Source organism: Halichoerus grypus, chromosome 4, assembly GCF_964656455.1.
Source record: "Halichoerus grypus chromosome 4, mHalGry1.hap1.1, whole genome shotgun sequence".
Lineage (NCBI taxonomy): Eukaryota > Metazoa > Chordata > Mammalia > Carnivora > Phocidae > Halichoerus > Halichoerus grypus.
In genome coordinates, this window is record NC_135715.1 from 116,355,524 (window position 1) to 116,381,128 (window position 25,605).

The following is a 25,605-nucleotide window of genomic DNA, read 5'->3' on the forward strand; positions in this document are numbered from 1 at the left end:
TCTGAGCCTCTGTTTTCCTTAATTCCACAACAGGAAAACATTAGTTAGCTTGGTGGTAATGACACTGAAAAGCTTACTGACATTCCTTTCTGAACAGGCATGAAAAAGGATAAAAATGAAGGGTAGGAGGATTTAGGAGGTAATGTAATCATTTTCAAGAAGACAGTTGGTCCCTGGTTCCAAGCTGTTTCCATCTTGTTTCTAAGCCTGCCTATCTCTTCAGTGCCTCTCTCCAACTTCCTGTCATCCTGGAAGGACCTACTATCCGCTGACACTCTGAAACACTGAAGACTATGGACTTAAACTGCTTTGTCACAGTGTTTCACTAGTGCTGGTCCAGTCTTAAATGGCTCTGGTTATTCTTCACTTAGCCCTGACAAACTGAGTTCTTCTTTCAGCTCTACCAACAGTGAATAATACAGTCTGGGGCCACCCTCACAGGCAGTTTTTATTGAAAACATGACTAAAATATCACCAGCCTTTGGAGTAAGTGACAGGTGGGAATATGTCACACTTCTGCTTTGGGACAAGGGATGAATTAATAGCTATCCAATGCTAATTTCCTTCCTACAAATCTCTGATTAGATAATGCCATGTCTTCCATTTATGGTAAAAAAAAAAAATGGTATCTCACCTTTTGAAGGACTATGCCACAGCATGGGAAAACCCAGATGTCTTCTCAGAAAAATTCTGAGACATTGGAAAATAGGAGAAAACAATTCACAAAGAAGAGAAAGTAATTTTTCCAAGATCTTAAACATCAATCAACAAATGTGTACTAAAAGCTGTAGAGGACCCAAAGAGTTACAAAACACTATTCCTGTCCTTAAGGAATTCATGGACTAATTACGAAACAATTAAAATGGTATCTGTGGAACAACACGGATAACGCATTTACATGCATCTACAGGGGCTGGGGAATTCCTCCCAAGTCTTACTGCACTCATTGGCGATATGAAACTATCTTTAATTTGAATTTTTCTACTCAAATACATCGTAAGTTTCTTGAAGACAGAAACTCTGCCTTCCTCATAAAGCCTAGAACAATACTCCATAAATATTTGTTGACTGAAAAGATTTTTGACACAACGAGGGCAACTCCGGGCAAATTTGCTTTCAGAGCAAACTGTTTCTAAGTGCATACACAACATGAGAAAGGGGGCTCTGTTCTGATTCCCCAGGGTGCAGCAGGATATAATGTTATATCTGTGGGAGTACTATGAACATCAGGAAGGATGAAACTGCCGTTCATGCTACATATTTCTTCCAAAAAGATTCTTCTGCAAATGATTCAGAAATTAACTGTGAATGATTCACAAACAATTCTTAAAGTTAACGTGGGTTTAGTTAGTGCTGCCAAACATTCTATTTGAGCATTTGCATTTTTCCTTTGGGGTTGACAATCAACCCTCCTCAACCTTCCCAGCCTGACTTGTATAATGAGGGCAGGTGTCCCTGCAACCGCAGCAAAGGTTAACTCCCACAGCCAGAGGCTTATGTAGAAAATAAATAAAGTTCAAATATGTAAAAGGAGGTAATAGTTACTCATTAAATGGGAAGTTCTTAATAGTGCATAAGGAAGAGTCTCCTTTACATTTTTTGATACAGTTCTCTCTTGGGAAAATTCCTTCTTGTGTTACCATGACTACTTAGAGCTCTTAGGGCCTGGGTAAACAGCCTCCTTCCTTATGGATTGAGGTGGCTGGCTTTCACAGCAATCAGCTCTGTTACTGAAGAGTATCTAGGTTTCTCACAACTATACATTACAGTGGCTAAGATAATACTTAGCATATAAAACCAGCTCAATGAATGTCAATTAGAATTAACTACTTCTGCCATTATCAATAATTAAAATCTATTAATAAAAAAGCAGGAAGACAAAGAAAAGTTATTAGAAAAAATAACCGGAAATCTATTATTAAGAAAATAATAATAACGAAAATAATGAATACAGGAAAGGTTCATGATTCTCAGAACCTTAGTTTTCCAGAATGTATGTCAGATACATCTTAGTTGCTCTGTGGGACTGAAACTCTGATTAAAAGCCAAGGTGCTTTATCAGTAGGAAAACCATTTTAATATAAAGAACTCATAGTAATTACTTGAAGTAACATCAAAGGCTATTCCTATATCTGTTGCAAGCATATTTAGATATGTACATGTATTTCATACATGCATATATTAGTAAATCTATGTGAATAAGCACATATGGGTTTTTTATAAAACTTTATTCAATCTCAGAGAAGCTGAGATTTTGTGACTGGGAAAGACCATGACTACTTTCAGGTTCTACTAGTAAAATAAGAAAGGAAAAATATCATTTAAAGAAATAATGCTAGGGGTGCCTGCGTGGCTCAGTCGTTAAACATCTGCCTTTGGTTCAGGTCATGATCCCAGGGTCCTGGGATCGAGCCCTGCATTGGGCTCACTGCTCCACAGGAAGCCTCCTTCTCCCTCTCCCACTCCCCCTACTTCTGTTCCCTCTTTCGCTGTCAAATAAATAAAATCTTTTTTTAAAAAAAGAAGAAATAATGCTAGAGAAAGTTTGAAAAATACAGCTCATTTTAAAACACTAGTATTTGAAAATAAAACATATTACCTTCTCTTTATTGCAATGGGAAAGGCCTTGGCTTGTTTTCTCTAGGGAAATTTCAATTATAGTAAGCAACCACTGGACTCAAATGCTCAAAACTGAGGTAATACAGGGCATACTAACTGTAAAAAGTCAAAGGTCTTCACACCTGTTTTACCCCCCTTTAGTTCCTGCTTATACACTGCCAGTAAATACACGTGGGCTTCACGCCATGGTCTTCTCATGAAACCAGGAACTACTCAGAGGAAACACTTAGCTCATAAAACTGCCCCATTTCTAGATTGGAAGCTTCACAAGTATCAGCTCCAATGGTTTTCCCAAGCAGAAATCTCTTGAATGACAGGCCACTATTTGATTACTACCAGTGACAAGAAGTTCATTACTTTGCAGAGTACACTATCGTACTGTTATTCTAACCCAGCAGAAGTCAGGATTTCATAGCTCTAACCATTATTTTTAATTCTTCCCTTTGAAAACATAGGTAATAAATTGAATTCTGTGACCAAATTAAATCCTTCAAGTATTAAAAGAAAGCCTCATACCCCTATTGTGCCATTCGCCATAATTGTTGGCGTATGTCCACCCCTAGATGTTAAGCTATGTGGGGTGGGCAGGACCACATCACTTTCATTTATAGCAGCATCTCCCCGCATGGTGCTTAGACCATAATAAGTGCTCACAATATTTGTTAGGTGAATAAATGAATTATTTTGGCTCTTTGAGCTAAAAATTGAGGTAAGAAGGTAGAACTCAAGCTAATTTTTCCTTTTCATTCTTTACACCATCCTTTAGTCTCCTTTCCCAGACTAATATCAAATTAAAACAAAGTTACAGATGTACTGGTCAATGGGGCTGGCTGGAAAGGTCTGAATTAACTTGAGTACTTCAAAATATTAAGCCAATAAGTCAGTCTGGGCTTTGGATTCCCAGTCAGAGTTTCTGATTCACAACAAGTGTGGAAATACATTAAAACCACCAGAAGGGGCCCCCCGGGTGGCTCAGTCGTTAAGCGTCTGCCTTCAGCTCAGGTCATGGTCCCAGCGTCCTGGGATCGAGCCCTGCATTGGGCTCCCTGCTCCGCGGGAAACCTGCTTCTCCCTCTCCCACTCCCCCTGCTTGTGTTCCCTTTCTCACTGTGTCTCTCTCTGTCAAATAAATAAAATCTTTTTAAGAATAAAAAAATAAAAATAAAAATAAAATAAAACCACCAGAAAATAACATTAAACCAAAAAAGGATGCTTAGTGGGTGTTATCCTTGTGGTCAACTCACGGTCCTGCTTTTTTCAAAAACTGGACTAAGTCTTTTGTGCTTCAGGTGACCTCTTTGAAAGAGGCTGTCAAGTTGGTGATCTGCAATGTTAGCTTTTGACAATTCTTCCACTGCATGTGACCTCAGGAGAAAATGTCAGCCTAATATGTATGGGTCCTTCAAAGTGAACAATGACCCCATCTTAGTTTTTCTGGAACACAGGACATTATTTTGGATGAAAGTAACCTTTGTAAACAAAAACCAGAAAGTGAAAACTCTCACCTCCGGGTCTGGTAGCAAATGAGCCTGAAAGACTTCTTCAGAATTGAGCTCAGTGATTGGCTAAAAAAACATCCAAAAGGTGGGAAGGTTATGTCTGAAACCATCTGGGCTTTAGGTCCATGAGCACAAAAGGAAAACAGTCAAGGGGTCATTTACTTGAAAATGCAAAAACAAGGACTAAAATACAAATTGATATCCAGAAAGGAAAAGAAAACATAGCTCTTTTGACTTTTACAAACCAAAGATATAAATTCTCTCTCTAAATCACAAATGCTTCCTCCTTTTTCCTCAATTGATTTACTGTATTTGCTAATTAAATTAGAGCCCCATCCCAAGCATGCGCCATTATCTAGGATGGAGAGGAAATGTGTATTCTCTATATTTCTTCCAGGGAAAGCGCACATTGCTGTTTTAGTACCACTAACACAACTGATTATGTTGCTGATATTTCACATTTCACATGTTGCTGATACTTCAAGTCATCGGATCATTAATAGAGAATGAAGCTGAATGTAGATTTGTCAATGTGTATGAGAGAGAACTGAAACTTCAGAGTTTTATGGCCTCGGTTCCTATCTTCATTTACCTGCTAGGTGACTTGGGAGAAGTTACGTCACTTAACCACATCTCGGTTTCTCCTTCTGTGAAATGGGGAAATAATAGCACCTGAAACAAAATATTTGGGTTGGGGGGCACCTGGGTGGCTCAGTGGATTAAGCATTCGACTCTTGATTTCGACTCAGGTCATGATCTCAGGGTCGTGGGATCCAGCACAGCAGAGGCTCCGTGATCAGTGCAGAGTCCGCTTAAGACTCTCTCTCTGCCCCTCCCACCCCCGCGTGCTCTCTCTCTCTCACTCTCTCTAAAATAATAAATCTTTAAAGAAATTTTTAAAAAATAAATCGAAATATTTGGGTTGGAGTTTCAAAGTGATGTGTGTGAAATTCTTAGTAAGTATACCAAAACATTATTTCTGTAATTATAATGCTTATTGTTATGTAATTATTTTATTTAATACAATTATCATTTATATTATTTGTATTTATAAATTTATATATACTTATAAATATAACTAATATAATTTTTATTACTATTATCATTATTACTACACCAAGTATTATTGAATCTAAAACACCCAGATATTTTCTGTGTATTTGACTCTGGCCTCAGAGCAGCATCTGGGAATGAAGCCAGATGCCTAGGGCTGAGGAAGGCAAGTCTTTTGTTACTAATAGAGAGACAGCCGGGCTGGAGCACAGAAGCCTCCAGAAAGCAGTTCCCTCAGGGGCAATCATCTCCCCTCTCTCACACCCCTGGCCACATGCACTGCATTCTTCTAATCTCCAAAGGCCCAGCTCCTGGGGTTTATTTTGATAAATGTTTCAGGCCACAGAGTGCCAAGAAACTTGATTCTTTCACTTTTCAAATACCAAACCTCTACCTGAAAAAGGAATGCTTAGATCAGAGCACAGAGATGAAAAGTTTTAAGTTAAACATGCAGTTCTCCCCTTAACCTATTGTCTGCTCTGTTCCTCAACTCTGGAAAGTTGGAAGAAAAATATCTTCAGATAAAGACTGTTGTAAATCACTAGTGAAAAGTTAAATATGATTTAGCAAATGTTCATTTTATCTTAAAAAGCAGGGTTATAATGGAACTGCCTTTACAGTTAAGGCCAACAATGCTCTTGAGGGAATTATATGTATTTTAATAAAATCATTCTGCAAAGTAACATAGCTCAAATTCTTTACTGTATTCCTACATTTTTATACCTAATGGTCAAAATAAGTTACACCTGGTTATTGTAAGAGGGAACACTGTATCGTTCTTTTTCACCGGAAAGAAGAACTAATATTTCTTGAGTACCTGCTAAGTGCCATGTGTTTTATTTATATTATACTATTTCATACGGCAAACCTGCATCATTTTTACAGACCAGCAAGCTGACAATCAGAAAGATTAAAAAACTTTCCCAAGTTCCTAACACTAACAAGTGGAGGAGGTAAGATCTGAATGTAAGTGTGTGTGATTTCAAAGCCAAACTATTTAATGGAAACTGCAAAAATGCTTCATATTTGATTGTGGGATTTTAGAGATCTTTCACCTCATTCCATTCAACAGACCACATCCACTGCAACTTATCTATAGTTTTCAACAATTTGTGCCTCCAGGAGAATATATTTTTGAAGTTTGAGAAAAACCTCATCATGCAAACTTGGTCAGCTACTATCAGCATGTAATGATCAATTCTTGCTCATGTACTTGCTTCCTTATTTATTGACTATGTTCCCTGCTGGAATACAGGCTCCATGGGAACCAGGCCTTGTCCATCTTGGTCATCTCGGCATTTCCAATGCCTTTGACAATTCTAGCCATCAAGAAGCAGCTCAATAAATATTTTTGATTAAAAGAATGAATGAATGACACATTTCCCACATGCCCAGGATTATGAGCCAATAGGAAGTCAATTCTCACTTTCACTCTGCAAGTGAATGAGGATGGCAATAGTTCTAGTACCTTGTGGCTTTTTCTCATTGTGAGACATATAGTAGAAAAGAAATCTTTCCTTCTGTTTTGAAAATACCAGTCGTTACCTCATTAAGTCCAGAGACTATTATCATTCCCTATGAGTTAGTCATGGCACCAAATCCACACTGTTGAAGCCTGAAGAATTCTCTAACTTTGTAAGGCATATGAAAAATTTTTCCTAAGAAGATGGTTTCCAAAATTCCTTGAGTTAATGGTGACAACTCAAGCAGTGATTCTCGGATGATGTAGTACCGTGTGTTGCTTTAGACCTGACATCAGGTTTCTCACATAGGTTTCTTCTTATTATTAGTTAACTCAGTGGGTTAGAGTTTGATATAATGAGGTCAAGGTCATGGATTCAAACCCCTAGTGGAACAATTAGCTTAAGTTTGTTCCCTGGACATAGGGTTAACTCCAAGCCCCTTCTCTTCCCCTTGCCTTTGGTTCTACCCTTCAGAAAGGCCAGGATAAATAGTCACACAAAGCAGAACAGATGCTTAGAGACAGAACTGCAGGAGAGTCATCTCTCTATAAGATCTCCAGATCTCACGTTCATACATCTCAAAGAGCTGCGTTACTGACTCACAATTCCTTAACAATTGATTTTATACATTTCCTAATCAGAGCTATAAACAGTGGAATAAACAATCTATAAACAAGCCTATAAATAACCAAGTGGCTTATATAAAATTAAATAGGAAAAAAATATTTCCAATGGCCAGAAGTAGCCCTTCAGAATAAAACTTCTACTAAAATACATTAGCCAAGAGTTTGCCTTAATGGGAAAATAGCTACTCAAGTTATTGTATGCGTGAATACACACTTAACATAAATTTTATACACAGACTCTCAGAAAATTATTAGTGACTTTATAAGCAATAACAAGGAGGTATCTCATTAACTAGAGCATTTAGGTCCTGGAGGAGATTATTTCCAGGAGACACACAGCCAAGCAGTCTACTTTCAGTAAGGACTTACTCAATTTAAGTCAAGAGCCAAATAAGAAATTGGACTTGAGTCTGATCCGCAGAAAGAGGACTTCTTCTGCTAAAAACATGGGAGGTCTTTAAAATGACTCCAGGTCACATTAGTTTGCTGAACCAAATACCAAGTGTTCATTTAAATATAATTTGTTTTTATTACTTGAACCTCTAGAGAATGAGTGGTTCCACAATTCATCAAGTTAAAAAAAGGGGGAAAGTGAGTGGAATGTTTCCTCTGGAAACCAAACAATGTTGTCCTTAAATTTGGCCAAGCTGCCATCCACAAACTGAAGGCTTCTCCCCATGGGTTATCACTATACTCCACGAATGAATATATAGGTTGTTCTTTTTTGCCGTAATGAAATCTTGGCTAATACTTGGGGAAATACTGATTGAGACTACATTCAGAGAAACTAAGATAATCTCTAATATATTACCTTTAACCTAAGTCATTCTCTTAACTTTTCAGCTATTGCTCTTTTTTTAGAGGCAGTGCCTTGGTTCTTTCTTCTTCCCTAAGTTGTCTTGCACACTGAAAGGGCCAGTACTGGGTAAAACTGAGAACCACCTAATGCTTGCATTTGGTCTTTCCAAGCTTCCTCTTTTCAAATGTTGAGACCCTCCCACAAGCTCACCCTCAACCCACTCTCTCCTCAACCAGTCCCTCACCTTCACATTCCCACCCTCATTACAATCTGTGTAGAGAAATACATTCCTATCAGCTACTCACATTTGAATGCAATTTCTATTCAGCTTTTACCTTGTCAAAGATTTCTAAACTTTAAGTTCTTTCTCCTTATTAACAGATATCTAGAGCAGTTCAGAAAAAAAGGTTGGGTTTGGATTAGTTTTTGTTTTGATATGTTCTATTTTCTAGAGAAAGCATGAAGTAATAAAAAGAGCAGAGGCAGGGCATCTAGGTGGCTCAGTCGGTTGAGCATCCGACTCTTGATTTCAGCTCAGGTGCTGATCTCAGGGTCATGGGATCAAGCCCCAGGTCAGGCTCTGCGCTCAGGGGGTAGTCTGCTTCTCTCCCTCTCCCTCTGCCCCTCACCCACTTGCTCTTTCTCTCTAAAATAAACAATAAATCTTAAAAAAAAAAAAAAGTAGAGGCTTAGTGGCTCCTCAGACCTAGTTTTGAACTCTCTAAGGCTTCATACTGTCTTGAAAGGAGGGAATAGTAAGTCTACACAAAGTTGATGTTAATATTAAGGAGACCATTTGTAAAAACAATAAAAGCGCTACCTTGTACAACAGACCTCTCATGTCTGGTTTCACTTTCCATGGTTTCAGTTACCAGTGGTCGACTGCATCTGAAAGCAAATAATCCACGTATTGTCAGAAGGTCAATAGGAGCCTAATGCTATGTCACAGCGTCCACATCATTCACCTCACTTCTTCTCCCCATGTAGGCATTTTATCATCTCACATCACCAGAAGAAGGATGAGTACAGTCCAATAAGATATTATGAGAAAGAGAAATAGGCCACATTAGCATCACTTTTATTAGAGTATATTGTTGTAATTTTTCTATTTTATTATTGGTTATGGTTGTTAATTTTTTACTGTGCCAAATTCATAAATTTTACCGCAGGTATGTATATATAGGAAGAAACATAGGGCTTAATACTATCTGTGGTTCCAGGGACCATCCACTGGGGGTCTTGAAACATATCCTCTGCAGATAAGGGGGGAGTACTGTACCTAAGAGATGCAATACATATATGACTTATAGGAAGCATGATTACCTGTTAAGAGTAAAGTGAATGTAGCTGAGTAATAAAATTGCTTAATATTGAGGATTAGAACAGCTGCTGTGGGAAACCTGAATGGGAGATGAACAATAACAAGTAAAATAGTATCCAACAATGTTATGGTTCTGGCTGAGGTAGAGACTGTATATTGTTCAGGCAGTATCATGCAGGGTGCAGATGCCCTGGTATAGGGTCAGAGGGAGCAGACTGCTGGCTTGGTCCAGAGTCTGGGTCATCCCTGTTCACGAGCCATTTGAAAGACATTCTTGTCAACAACAGAACAGGCTTAGCCCTCCACTGGGAAAGCAAAACCAGCTCTGGAGTCTGGTCTATGTCAAAGATACACTAAACATTCACTAAGGATGCCTCTGCCGCAGGAAGCCCAGATTCCTGACTCAGCACCTACTTTCTAAGCAGGAAACTGAGAAACCCAGCTTGGTTAGGACTCTGGAAGATTTACTTCCTAGCTCCAGCGTCCTGCTCAAGCATTCTCTTGTCTCTCTTTCTCTTTTAGGTTAAACAAAAATGATTTGATGCAGGATGTGGGTCCAATGTCATGGGCGGCTATTTATCTTGAATCTCCTTGCACTTTCTATCACTATTCCCGACATGCTACCACTCTTGATCAGAGTCTAGGTCATCTTTTTTGGAATTTAAATAGGTAAGAAATACAGCCTGTTAGGAGACCTACATTTAAGCAAGCTATTCTGTAAAGAGTCTCAGGATGACTCAGTTATATATGTTCTTTAAATGTGCTACTGCCATCACTGGTCCACCCAAAACTCCACTGCTCCTTTCCCACTACCCAGTTTGAGCAGGTATTGCATCCTCTCCCAAGAACCACCAACAGATTGCAGTGAGTAATATCTGTTGATGGTTCTTGGAGAGAGGATGCACCTTAGAAGAATGTCACAGTTTGACAAAGGTCTCAGAGATGTGCTAGGGGTCTCCAGGGGCATGGAGGCAAAGTGCTGTGTTGCACGGTGGACAGAAGAGCCCTGTCTAATTTGGGCCTATGAGTGAACAGGTTTCTCTGATAGCAAAGGTCTGATTATTCAATGGAACTGAACATGCCGATTGCAGGATATGCTCAGAAAGGAAACCAGGGAAGTTGAACTGGTTGTTAAGAGAGAAACTGAGGTGATGGACTATGGGATCCTGACTAAGCAGATAAGTATATGAAGCCAAAGATGACTCATAGACTGAGAGAAAAATGAAAAGATGATAAACCTAGAGGTTTAGCAAAGCCAAAGAACAGAATCCTTGGGACTAAAGAATAAGAGAGCCAGAGATGGATGCGATAAGGGAAGGGGTCAGCCAGCTGAAGATCAAATCTGGACTTGAACAATTTAAGGTACTGGTGATCCACTTTAGGATGCAGAAAGCTCCCCATCACCTGAAACAGTCCAGAAGACATGGTCATCTAGAATGGGCAAAAAAGAAGTCTTTCAGGGATGTTTTACAGGGCAATTCTCTGTTAAGAGAGTTAACACTCCCGGGGCGCCTGGGTGGCTCAGTTGGTTAAGCAACTGCCTTCGGCTCAGGTCATGATCCCAGAGTCCCGGGATCGAGTCCCGTGTCGGGCTCCCTGCTCGGTGGGGAGCCTGCTTCTCCCTCTGACCCTCCCCCCTCTCGTGTACTCTCTCTCATTCTCTCTCTCTCAAATAAATAAATAAATCTTTAAAAAAAAAAAAAAGAGCCTGCTTTAAAAAAAAAAAAAAGAGAGAGAGAGAGTTAACACTCCCTTTGAAAAAGGAAGCTTTTACTACAGATTTCAGATAACAACAATTTCAGAGAGGAGGAAAGATGATATGGTATTCTTTAAGTTCCCTTCTAACTCCATGATTCTTTTTTTGTTTTTTGAGAGAGAGAGCGAGCATGAACGGGGCAGGGGGGGAGTTGAACGGAAAGAGAGAGAGAGAATCTGAAGCAGACTCCATGCCCAGCACAGAGCCTGACATGGGGCTTGATCTCACGACCCTGAGATCATGACCTAAGCCAAAATCAAGAGTCGGATGCTTAACTGACTGAGCCACCCAGGTGCCCCCCAACCTGCAGATTTTAGGGGAGGGGCATAAATACAAGTCTAATGCTTTCTTCTCAATTAACTTCAGGCTGTTTCAAGTAGAAAAATTTTCAGTATCTAGCTTGGCTTTGCTGCCCTTCCAGTTTCAAAGAAGTGCATAAGTTTAGTTATATCAAAATTCCAGGTTTTCTCATAAATGGCTTTACAGCTATGACCATCTAAAGCGTGAACAGAAAAGCTTGTCTTAAGTTTTAAGATGTTGTTTTGAACGTAGGTTTGATTGGTGGTTGATTACCCATGACTGTGAAGTCAAAATCCACGTGGATACAGAAAATTCACATATAACTCAAAAATTTCATGCCAGTGTAAATAACAAGGGAATAAAGCCCATCCCTGCCCTGGTTCATTCTTCGATGATGCGTTAATGAGCAGTGAAATGGGCAGAAGGGTAACCAGCGGGAGAATGTCTGGGTAAATAAGGACCCTGGCAAATCTATAAGCTTGGATAATAGAATGGTACAATGAATCTGAGAAACCCAGATTCAATGTGATTGATTATCCACAGTCTGCTGTTGAGAAAAATTATCTTCTCTATTAACACAACTTAGGTCCAGAATGGCTTTCATCACACAACTCAGCTACAGTATTTTCTTCGGGCATCAAATCAGTCTCCTGGGGTTGTAACTGTTTTGTCCCACGGATTACTCAACTATACACACACAGACTCTGTATCGACACAAACAAAAAAGCACACTTGCTGTCATATAAATAATAAAGCCAAACGTGCTAATGCTTTGCTGCCTTTGCAGTGATCCACCAGGGAACTTTTGCCAAACAGACTGGAATCGAGTCAATGTTACATTTTTTAAACAAGAAGAAATTCCAGGCATAAAAGTGTGCCAGTTTTCCATTTGACAAACTTGATAGATAAATATATCTGTAAGTTTACTTCTTTTTATGGTTTCCAGTGGTCTCTAAACTTTTTAAACTACCTCCATCAATAAGAAAAATTGGAGGATGCATTCCCAGTAAGTGTTGGTTATATAAATATTAATTTATGTATGTATGTGGTATGAACCAACTCTAAAAAGATGTTCTAGATGCAGTAATTTTTTAAAAGCATTCAAAATGATATAATAAACATAAAATACTTATAAATGTCTTGCAAACTTTCATACCTCCATACTATCATTGACTAATATCCTAACACACAGCATACACTTAATTTGATATGCTGTTAACTATAGTTGAGTTAAATCCATATTTTAAAATAGTTCCATTGATATTTGTGAATTTTTACTGACTTCTTGTTAGATCCTCTTAATGTGGCTGACAAAGAGCTCCTAATAAGAGTAGAAGTGTCAACTCTGCCATGGTCTTATTATTGCTTTCAGCTTGCATTATTAGTTTTATTTTGCATTTGAATTTTCTGTGCAAGATATTTTATCTATCATTTGGTTCCACAATTGTGACTGTTAATTTAGTAAATATATAAATAAATAATATATAAATTATATATATAAAATATATATTTATATATTTATATATTTATACATATGTATATATACATATATAAATATATGTATAATACATGTATTATACAAAGTACATAAATAACATAAAAATATGAGCCCACAATCCACTTATGGAAACACTTGAATTACACGGCATTACAACAGATTGGTAGTAGTCAATCACATGTAACTACCAGGGCCAGCTCTTCATGATGTGGAACTCCTATCCTACCTACAAAATACCTTCTGTATCAACTGACAAATGGGCATGTGGTGGGTGAAACATCACTAGTAATGCATATATTTATTTGTATAAACAATAACTAAAAATAGATAAATTGAACTTTATCAAAGTTTTAAAACCTCTGTACATCAAAGTACACTATCAACAGAGTGAAAGGACAATTCACAAAATAGGAGTAAATATTTTCATATCATACATCTGATAAGGAATTAATGTCCAGAATACATAAAATTCCTATCATTCCACAACAAAAAAATGAGCAGCCCAATTAAAAAGTGGGCAAAGGACTTAGATGGAGATTTCTCTAATAAGATATACAAAGGGCCAACGAGCACAGGCAAAAAATTCTCAACATCACTAATCATTAGGAAAATGCAAACCAAAAGTCAATGAGATAATACTTCACACCCATTAGGCTGGCTATTGTAAAAAAATAAATAAATAACAAGTTGACAATGTAGAGATACTGTGGAGGTACTGCAAATTCATGCTCTGTTAGTGGTTATGTAAAATGGTGCAGTCACTGTGGAGACAGTTTGGTGGTTCCTTGAAGAGTTAAACATAAAATTACCATATGATCCAGGGCACCTGGGTGGCTCAGTTGGTTAAGCGACTGCCTTCGGCTCAGGTCATGATCCTGGAGTCCCCGGATCGAGTCCCGCATCGGGCTTCCTGCTCTGCAGGGAGTCTGCTTCTCCTCTGACCCTCCCCCCTCTCATGTGCTCTCTCTCTCCTCTCATCCTCTCTCTCAAATAAATAAATAAAATCTTTAAAAAAAAAAAAAATTACCATATGATCCAGCAATCCTGATTCTAGGTGTATACCCCAGTGAATTGAAAATAGGGACTAAAACACATTCTTGAAAGCCAATGTTCACAGCGGCATTATTCACAATAGCCGAAAGGTGGAAACAACCCAAATGTCCTTCAATGGATGAATAAATGAGCAAATGTGGTATGCCCATACAATGAAATATTATTCAGCCCCCAAAATGAATGAAATTCTGATACATGGATGAAACTATGAAAACACTCAGCTAAATGAAATAAGCTAGACACGACAGATAAACATCACTTGATTCCATTTATATGAGGTACCTAGGATAGACAAATTCATAGTGACAGAAAGTAGAATAGAGGTTACCATGAGCCGAGGGGAGGAGGGAATGGGGAATTATCGTTTAATGGGTACCGAGTTTCTGTTTGGGATGTTGAAGAAGTTTTGGAAATAGACAATGGTGATGGTTGCATAATACTGTGAACATACTTATTGCCACTGAATTGTATTTAAAAATGGTTAAAATGTAAATGTTATATTTTACATATTTTACCACACAAAAAAAACACCAGAAAATGAGTGAAGCTTAATTTTTTTAAGGTTAATGTAAATTAAATTTTTATTATATTCTTTTGGCATAATCATAGGTCACTTGTGCTCCCTATTATAGTTCCTTACTTTGAAGACCTCTGATTTTAAGTCAAACTGTACTTATCAGTGATCAGAAGGGGACGTGATCACCTCCCAGATCGTGTAAGGTTTATGCGTGCCTTGGAATTGTCATGTACGTGATACCTCTTGGGCCCCCACATATTGTTTTACAAGTGTGCTACACAGTGGTGTTTCCTGGCTGAGGAGGGTGAATGGCTCTGAAATCGAACTTGTGCTGTGCTCCCTGGGCCATGCGATTTGGAGGAAAGTTACAACATTCTAGACAAAAGGGTGCAATTATTTAAATCATTTTTAAAAGTGTGCAAAATCATCATAGTTTAAAACCCCAAGGCTGAAACAAATAATTTCAGGAATTTCATACTAATGTTCAAGTGCAACTTTCTTGACATATCTAGAAAAGCTAAGTGTGCCAATTGATATGCCATCTTGTTAGCCAAGACAGTAAAAATTCATTGATATTTCTGAGTGAAAAATGGTGACCAGAACTACTGAATGGAGCAGGGGGAGCCTTAAGTCTCCAAGTCCCTGGTCAAACCCACACTCATTAATTAATGAATGAAACTGTACTGCAAATCCACTTTGTACCAAGTGAGTGCATAAACTAGGGGCTAAGAGATGAAGTGAGGTGTCCAAGGTCACACAGATGGTTAGTGGGAAAACTAGCATGAGAGTCTGAACCCCCACGCAACTGAGGCTCCTGGCACAGTGAGTGTGATGCACCCCAGACGGGCAGAAATGAGCACACAGAACGCAGCCTAGGCACGGCTGGTATTGTGGGCTCCATAGAGCAGAATGTTAGCACCCTCACTGTACATTGAGATGTCTGTGACATCTTCATATGAAGCAGAGGAAAGAAAAGAGAAAATAAACATATAGTGACTATTTATTACCCACCATTCCGTGCCAATTTGTGCGGGCTCCTCTATTCTGCTTTTCTCGAAACTTTCCAAAGTATCTGTATTCTGGATCTGCTAAAGGTGATATAAATACTGTCTTACGTATATATACACACTATATTTTATTGTACGTAGATATTTATGTATTTATTTTTCTCTCCATTTACATAATCGATCTTACCTTTAAAATAAACTAATTTTGGGTGTCTGGGTGGCTCATTCGGTTAAGTGTCTGCCTTCAGCTCAGGTCATGATCCCAGGGTCCTGGGATTGAGTCCCTCATCAGGCTCCCTGCTCAGTGAGGGATCTGCTTCTCCCTCCGCCCCTCCTCCCTGCTCATGCGCGTGCAGGCGCGCTCTCTCACTCTCTCAAATAAATAAAGTCTTTTTAAAAAAACTAATTTTACGGGGGGCGGGGGAAGATGGCGGAGGAGTAGGGGACCCTATTTCAACTGGTCCCCAGAATTGAGCTGGATATCTACCAGACCACTCTGAGCACCCACGAAACCAGCCTGAGATGTAAGAAGATCTGGATCTCTACAAACAGAATATCGCAGGCGGTTGGTTGTGAGGTACAAAGCGGAGCCGTGATTCTGCGGGCAGATATCGGAGGATAAATGGAGGCGGGAGGGTGCCTGACCGTGGGGATCCTACACCGCCGGTGAGTGACAGCCTCGTGCGCTGCGGACAGGCACAGACTCGCAGACCGGTAGCGTCGGGAAAGAACTTTAGGGCAGCCCCCGGGGTGTAAAATCAGACCAGCGGGGTCTCGCGCGAACCGCAGCCCCCCGGACAAAAACCGGAGCCAGGGTCGCGCGCACGCGAACTGCAGCCTCCAAGACGGAAACCCGGTGTACCGGGGTCGCACCGGTGAACTGCAACCTCCGGGGTGGAAACCCCGAGTGGCGAGCGGCGGAGTCGCGCACGCGAACTGCAGTCCCCGGGAGGGAATCCCAAGCGGCGGAGTCGTGCGCGCGCGAACTGGGAGCGGCTGGCGGTTTTAGAAGCACAAAGGGCAGAGACGTGCCCCGACCTGGAGGCAGGACTGGGAGCGCTGCCGAGGAGTGACAACCCAGGACGCTGCAGTTTATAGCAGCACGGACAGAAACGGAGACGGTGTGGCCTGGAGAGCTCACTGAAGAACAAACTGAGGTTTCTCTGCTCTGAGGCAGAGGGTTGGAAACGGTCTCTTCTGCTCTGACTCGCGGAAAGCCGCCAGGGAAAGGCGCCAGAGCACAAAAGCCCCAAAGATTGATTCCCACTGAGCCCATCCCCCGCCACAGGGGGGCAGGGCAACTCCGCCCAAACTGGGTTGCCTGAGTAACAGCGTGGCAGGCCCCTCCCCCAGAAGACAGGCTGGGAAAACAAGAGGCCAGCAACCCTAAGGTCCCAAGAAAACAGGTGCATCTTGCTTGGGTTCTGGTCGATAATTTGGACTCTATACATTCCCTCAAACACCCATCAACAGAATGACTACGACGAGGAGCCTCCAAAACAGAAAAGACTCAGAGGTTATGACTTATGCTGCAGATTTACAAATGGATGCAGATATAACCAAGATGTCAGAGATGGAATTCAGGCTAGCAATTGTGAAGACAATGGCTAGAATGGAGAAATCAATTAATGGCAACATAGAGTCTCTAAGGGCAGAAATAAAAGGTGAATTGGCAGAACTTAAAAACGCTATCAATGAGATCCAATCCAATCTAGATAATCTAACAGCTAGGGTAACTGAGGCAGAAGAGCAAATAAGCGACCTGGAAGACAATATAATAGATAAAAAGGGAAAAGAGGAGGCCAGGGAAAAACAACTCAGAATCCATGAAAATAGAATCAGAGAAATAAGTGACACCATGAGGTGTTCCAATGTCAGAATAATTGGAATCCTGGAGGGAGTGGAAAGAGAGAGAGGGCTAGAAGATGTATTTGAGCAAATCGTAGCTGAGAACTTCCCTAATCTGGGGAATGAAACAAACATTCGAGTCCTAGAGGCAGAGAGGACCCCTCCTAAGATCAAGGAAAACAGGCCAACACCCCGGCATGTAATAGTAAAACTTGCAAATCTTAGAACCAAGGAAACCATCTTAAGGGCAGTTAGGGGGAAGAGATTCCTTACGTACAGAGGGAGGAACATCAGAATAATGTCAGACCTATCCACAGAGACCTGGCAAGCCAGAAAGGCCTGGCAAGACATATTCAGGGTACTAAATGAGAAGAACATGCAGCCAAGAATACTTTATCCGGCAAGGCTTTCATTTAGAATGGATGGAGAGATGCAGAGCTTCCACGACCAGCAGAAGTTGAAAGAATATGTGACCCCTAAGCCGGCCCTGCAAGAAATACTAAGGGGGGTTCTATAAAAGGAAAAAGACCCCAAGAGTGATCAACAACAGAAATTTACAGGGACAATCAATAAAAACAACGTCTTCACCGGCAACATGACGACAATTAATTCATATCTTTCAATAATCACTCTCAACGTGAATGGCCTAAATGCTCCCATAAAATGGCAGAGGGTTGCAGATTGGATAAAAAGACAGGACCCATCCATATGCTGTCTACAAGAGACTCATTTTGAACCTAAAGATACATCCAGACTGAAAGTGAAGGGATGGAGATCTATCTTCCATGCCAGCGGACCTCAAAAGAAAGCTGGGGTAGCAATTCTTATATCAGACAAATTAGATTTTAAACTAAAGTCTGTAATAAGAGACACAGAAGGACACTATATCATTCTTAAAGGGTCTATCCAACAAGAAGATCTAACAATTGTAAATATCTATGCCCCCAACATGGGAGCAGCCATATACATAAGCCAACTGTTAACCAAAATAAAGAGTCATATTGATAACAATACGTTAATTGTAGGAGACCTCAATACTCCACTCAGCAATGGACAGATCATCTAAGCAGAAAATCAACAAGGAAATAAGAGCTTTGAATGATACATTGAACCAGATGGACCTCATAGATATTTACAGAACATTCCATCCTAAAACAACAGAATACTCATTCTTCTCGAGCGCACATGGAACTTTCTCCAGGAATAAACCACATACTGGGTCACAAATCAGGTCTCAACCGATACCAAAAGATTGAGATTATTCCCTGCATATTCTCAGACCACAATGTTCTAAAACTGGAACTCAATCACAAGAAAAAAATATTAAACACTTGGAAGCTAAAGACCACTCTGCTCAAGAATGTTTGGGTCAACCAAGAAATCAAAGAAGAACTTAAACAATTCATGGAAATCAATGAGAACGAAAACACATCAGTGCAAAACCTATGGGATACTGCAAAGGCGGTCCTAAGGGGGAAATACATAGCCATCCAAGCCTCACTCAAAAAAATAGAAAAATCCCGAATTCACCAACTAACTCTACACCTTAAAGAACTAGAGAAAAAGCAACAAACAATGCCCAACCACGTATTAGAAGAGAAATAATTAAAATTAGAGTAGAAATCAATGAATTAGAAACCAAAAACACAGTAGATCAGATCAACGAAACTAGAAGTTGGTTCTTTGAAAGAATTAATAAGATCGATAAACCACTGGCCAGACTTATCCAAAAGAAAAGAGAAAGGACCCAAATTAATAAAATTATGAATGAAAGGGGAGAGATCACGACTAACACCAAGGAAATAGAAACAATTATTAGAAATTATTATCAACAACTATATGCCAATAAACTGAGCAATCTGGATGAAATGGAGGCCTTCCTGGAAACCTATAAACTCCCAAGACTGAAACAGGAAGAAATTGACAACCTGAATAGGCCAATAACCAGTAACGAGATTGAAGCAGTGATCAAAAACCTCCCCAAAAACAAGAGTCCAGGGCCTGATGGATTCCCTGGGGAATTCTACCAAACATTCAAAGAAGAAATAATACCTATTCTACTGAAGCTGTTTCAAAAAATAGAAACAGAAGGAAAACTTGCAAACTCATTCTATGAGGCCAGCATTACCTTAATCCCCAAACCAGGCAAAGACCCCATCAAAAAGGAGAATTTCAGACCAATATCCCTGATGAATATGGATTCCAAAATCCTCAACAAAATCCTAGCTAATAGGATCCAACAATACATTAAAAGGATCATCCACCATGACCAAGTGGGATTTATCCCCGGATGCAAGGGTGGTTCAACATTCACAAATCAATCAGTGTGATAGAACACATTAATAAGAGGAGGGAGAAGAACCATATGGTCCTCTCAATTGATGCAGAAAAAGCATTTGACAAAATACAACATCCTTTCCTGATTAAAACTCTCCAGAGTATAGGGATAGAGGGAACATCCCTCAAGTTCATAAAATCCATCTATGAAAAGCCCACAGCGAATATCATCCTCAATGGGGAAAAGCTGAGAGCCTTTCCCTTAAGATCAGGAACACGTCAAGGGTGCCTACTCTCACCACTGTTGTTCAACATAGTACTAGAAGTCCTACCAACAGCAATCAGAGAACAAAAAGAAATAAAAGGTATTCAAATTGGCAAAGAAGAAGTCAAGCTCTCTCTTTTCGCAGACGACATGATACTTTATGTGGAAAACCCAAAAGACTCCACCCCCAAATTACTAGAACTCATCCAGCAATTCAGTAATGTGGCAGGATACAAAATCAATGCACAGAAATCAGTTGCTTTCTTATACACTAACAACGCAACTGTAGAAAGAGAAATTAGAGAAACGATTCCATTTACAATAGCACCAAAAACCATGATACCTCGGAATAAACCTAACCAAAGAGGTAAAGGATCTATACTCTAGGAACTACAAAACACTCATGAAAGAAATTGAAGAAGACACAAAAAGATGGAAAAATATTCCATGCTCATGGATCGCAAGAATAAACATTGTTAAAATGTCTATGCTACCCAGAGCAATCTATACCTTCAATGCCATCCCGATCAAAATTCCAATGACATTTTTCAAAGTGCTGGAACAAACAATCCTAAAATTTGTATGGAATCAGAAAAGACCCCGAATCGCCAAGGAGATGTTGAAAAAGAAAAACAAAGCTGGGGGCATCACGTTGCCTGATTTCAAGCTATACTACAAAGCAGTGATCACCAAGACAGCATGGTACTAGCACAAAAACAGACATACAGACCAATGGAACAGATTAGAGAACCCAGATATGGACCCTCAACTCTATGGTCAAATAATCTTTGACAAAGCAGGAAAAAACATGCAATGGAAAAAAGACAGTCTCCTCAATAAATGGTGCTGGGAAAATTGGACAGCCACATGCAGAGGAATGAAACTCGACCATTCTCTAACACCATTCACAAAGATAAACTCAAAGGGGATGAAAGACCTCAATGTGAGATAGGAATCCATCAAAATCCTAGAAGAGAACACAGGCAGTAACCTCTTTGACATCGGCCACAGCAACTTCTTTCAAGATACATCTCCAAAAGCTAGTGAAACAAAAGCAAAAATGAACTTTTGGGACTTCATCAAGATAAAAAGCTTCTGCACAGCAAAGGAAACAGTCAACAAAACAAAGAGGCAACCCACAGAATGGGAGAAGATATTTGCAAATGACACTACAGATAAAGGGCTGGTATCCAAGATCTATAAAGAACTTCTCAAACTCAACACCCAAAAAACAAATAATCAAGTCAAAAAGTGGGCAGAAGAGATGAACAGATACTTCTCTGAAGAAGACATACAAATGGCTAACAGACATATGAAAAAATGTTCATCATCATTAGCCATCAGGGAAATCCAAATCAAAACCACACTGAGATACCACCTTACACCAGTTAGAATGGCAAAAATGGACAGGGAAAGAAACAACAAATGTTGGAGAGGTTGTGGAGAAAGGGGAACCCTCTTACACTGTTGGTGGGAATGCAAGTTGGTACAGCCACTTTGGAAAACAGTGTGGAGGTTCCTCAAAAATTTAAAAATAGAGCTACCCTACAACCCAGTAATTGCACTCCTGGGTATTTACCCCAAAGACACAGATGTAGTGAAAAGAAGGGCCGTATGCACCCCAATGTTCATAGCAGCAATGTCCGCAATAGCCAAACTGTGGAAAGAGCCGAGATGCCCTTCAAGAGATGAATGGATAAAGATGATGTGGTCCATATATACAATGGAATATTACTCAGCCATCAGAAAAGATGAATACCCAACTTTTACATCAACATGGATGGGACTGGAGGAGATTATGCTAAGTGAAATAAGTCAAGCAGAGAAAGTCAATTATCATATGGTTTCACTTATTTGTGGAACATAAGGAATAACATGGAGGACATTAGGAGAAGGAAGGGAAAAATGGGCGGGGGGAATTGGAGGGAGAGATGAACCATGACAGACTATGGACCTGAGAAACAAACAGGGTTTTAGAGGGGAGGGGGGAGGGGGATTGGTTAGCCCGGTGAAGGGTATTAAAGAGGGCACGTACTGCATGGAGCACTGGGTGTTATACGAAAACAATGGATCGTGGATCACTACATCAAAAACTAATGATGTATTTTATGGTGACTAACATAACATAATAAAATTAAAAACTACAAAAAAAAAAAACCAACTAATTTTACTTAGTGAATATTCTGGAATTGCAAATTGCTCCCCAAAATAAGTAATCAAAACCCACTTCCCTTAATAAGTTGTCTCTGGTCATTTTTGAAATATATGTGTAGGTGAAGTAACTGAATCTGGGGAGAAAGAAACAAAACTAAGCAAAAAAAACTTTTTTCCATTTGACTGGTAATTCTCATTCCCTCTCTCCCTCTCTCCCTCCTCTGCATGCCCCCATATGTTTATGTCACTTCTGATTTCGGATTCCCTGAATGATATTCAATGGGCTATAAGCTAAATGACCGACAAACACTGGCCAAGTTAAACAAAGATGGGAACAATGAGAAAGACCCGATTTCTCTGAAGAGTTTCAAAGTGAAAAATCTTCACCACTGGATTGAATTATTTCATGGCAGCTGAAACTAACCTACCCTTAACAGGTCAAGAGCCATGCCTCCCTTTCCCACTATACACACTGATCCATTTTGTGTGCTCTCCCAAGGAATGGTGCAGAGCTGGGTAGGTCTTCCAGAGGTCATCTTTTCCTAAGGCCTCCAGGCAGTGTTCCTCTAAAGCATTCCAGATTTTTTATTCCCCAATTCTTTAAAATGCATTGAGCAATTGATAGCTAAATCTCTAATGTCTACAGAAAGAAATGTTAGAGTCAACGAGTCTTAATTTTACTCCTAGGCAAATCTGTAAGGCTAGGATGCCTAAGTCAAATTTAGTTTTGCTTTCTTTATTCTTGCATTGTGATAACACTTTAGGAAGCTGGTATTAAAGTGAGGCCAGATCACAGGCTAAAAGAAGAATTATGTCCATTTTGAAGATACTTTTAGACAACAAAATGATCATTTAGTGCTTATATTAGATTCCTTCCTGAATTTAGCCTTTAGGCCATCAGTTTATTAAAGGATTCTAAAAGCATTTGGCCTTTATGTGAATGGGAGTAAGCTCTACAGAGTTTCTAACTATAATGAAATCAGAAGGGTCATAAACCCTTGTGCTGTAGACATTAATTAATGGCCAGCCTACCCCAGAGTAAAGTGCTGGGATAGCAGGTGTGTTTGGGGGAGGTACATGATTGCCTGGGAAGCAGATGGACTTGGCAGCTTTTGGAGTGAGAACAGAGAGATAGCAAATCTCTTGCACAGGGGCAGTTTGTCCATTCCTTTGACCCACACATGCCTTAACTGAACTCCTTTGTTTTTTACAAATTTTGCATCTGCATGTAGAAAACTATGCATTTCCCATCTTTTCAAGGAAATTATTTTGCTTCCCACTCTCTCCCTTCCCCCACACCTTGACTGGACATTATTTGTCTTGAGGCAGAAGAGGGTTCAACACACCACGTGATCATATTTAATGGTCTCTGAATTACTTCTGTGAAATATCCACCTACTTGCCACAGTTTGATTTACTGCATAGCCAGGAAATAACAAATGTAATTACTTTGGAATCAACATAATATGAGGCCAGATTGCCTTAACATTCCTTTTGCTTGAGAGGAACTTAATATGAATGAGAACCAGCTGTCTGTCTGTCATCATGCGCATTTGGTCAGCTTTCATAACTGATGACAGATATGGCTCTTTTGGAAAATACTTTAAAGTCACACAATTGTAATGGCCATTTTTCCTCTGACAGCTTTAAGATCTATAATGAATCATGTAAAGCATATGCATCTTACCTGAAACCAAGAGATAACTTTGTGTCCTCCCAACGGTTATCTCCCCCAGAATAGTTTCCCCCAGCCTACTGTTTGGGATTGCTTTAATAAAAGGGGTAGTATGTTCTTATTCAAGAAGAAAAAACAAATGAAGCTTGTGACATCCTAACTAAAGAAATGCCCTAGTAACCTGTGTAACCTGGAGCTTTGGATGGCAAGAAGGGTCTTCAGTGTGTGTGTGTGTGTGTGTGTGTGTGTGTGTGTGTGTGTGTGGTGTATGTGTGTGAAATTTAATTTAATTAGCCTTATTACACATCTACTAATTATTAGACTCTGTCAGACAATAAGATTTTTACAAGAACCTAGCATTTTGGGGTCTCTACTTAGTGTTAGGCTATTTATATCTATTTTCTTATTTACCCTTCACAACAACCCAATCTCATGAGTTAAATATTATGACCTCCCCCTTTCCAAAGAGAACACTGAAATTTGGTGACCTAGTAACTTTCTCAAGGTCACAGAACTTGTTAACGATAAAGTCGAGAGTAGGAGCTAGGTCTCTTTGATTCAAGTCAGTAATAAACCATTAATGGAAGATTCAGCAAGATTGGCAAATATGAGCTCATCATACAAAAACTGGTCTATGTACCAGGAATAACTAATTATACAGTGTAATACAGAAAAATGATCCCATTCATAAGTCAGAGAAATGAGAAAGTGTGATAAGCAAATAGCTCTGTAAAAGTGGAACACAACCATATGTGTGGATACTTGATATGACAGACGTGTAATTTCAATGGACTAAGGAAGGGCTAATAAATTAGTGGTGATTGGAAAACAAGATATCCATGCAATTCCTTACTTTATATTATATAAACATTAAAAATATTCCAGGAAGATTAAAAAAATATTCCAGAAAAAGCAAAACCTTAAACATTTTAGAAGGAAATAAAGGAGGGGCACCTGGCTGGCTCAGCAGATGGAGTGTGTGACTCTAATTTCCAGACTGTGGGCTCAAGCCCTGTGTTGGATGTAGAGATTACCTAAAAATAAAATCCTAGGGGCACCTGGGTGGCTCAGTCAGTTAAGTGTCTGCCTTCAGCTCAGGTCATGATCCCAGGGTCCTGGGATCAAGTCCCGCATCAGACTCCTTGCTCAGGGGGAGCCAGCTTCTCCCTCTGCGTGCCACTCCCCCTGTTCGTGCGCTCTCTCCCTCTCCTCTCTTAAATAAATAAATAAAATCTTTATAAAAAAGAAAATAAAATCTTTTTAAAAAGGAAAGAACAGAGACTAAATGATGTTAAAGCATGGAAGGAGTTCTTAAATAAAACACAGAAAAGCACAAATGGCACAAGAAAAATTAACAAATTCACTATATTAAAACAGGCTTTTTTTTTTTTTACAATAAACACAACACAAATAGTGAAAAAACAAGCCACAGACTGGAAAAAATATTTGCAACACATATAACTAACAAAAGAATTAGGATCCAGAACATATAAAGAAGAAATAAAAATCAATAACCCAATGGAAAAATGGGCAATTCACAAAATAGGAAACTCAATGGCCATTTAATATATGAAAAGATTTTTAATCTTCCTAGTAATAAGGAAAACAAGATTAAAGCAATGAGATATCATTTCATATTTATCAAATTGACTAATTTTTATTTTTTAAAGATTTTATTTATTTATTTTAGAGAGAGAGAGAGAGAACACAAGTGGGGAGGGAGAATCTGAAGCAGACTCCACGCTGAATGGGGAGCCCAATGCAGGGCTCAATCTTACAACCCTAAGACCATGACCTGAGCTGAAATCAAAAGTCAGATGGTCAACCAATTGAGCCACCCAGGCACCCCAAAATTAACTAATTTTTAAAGTCTGA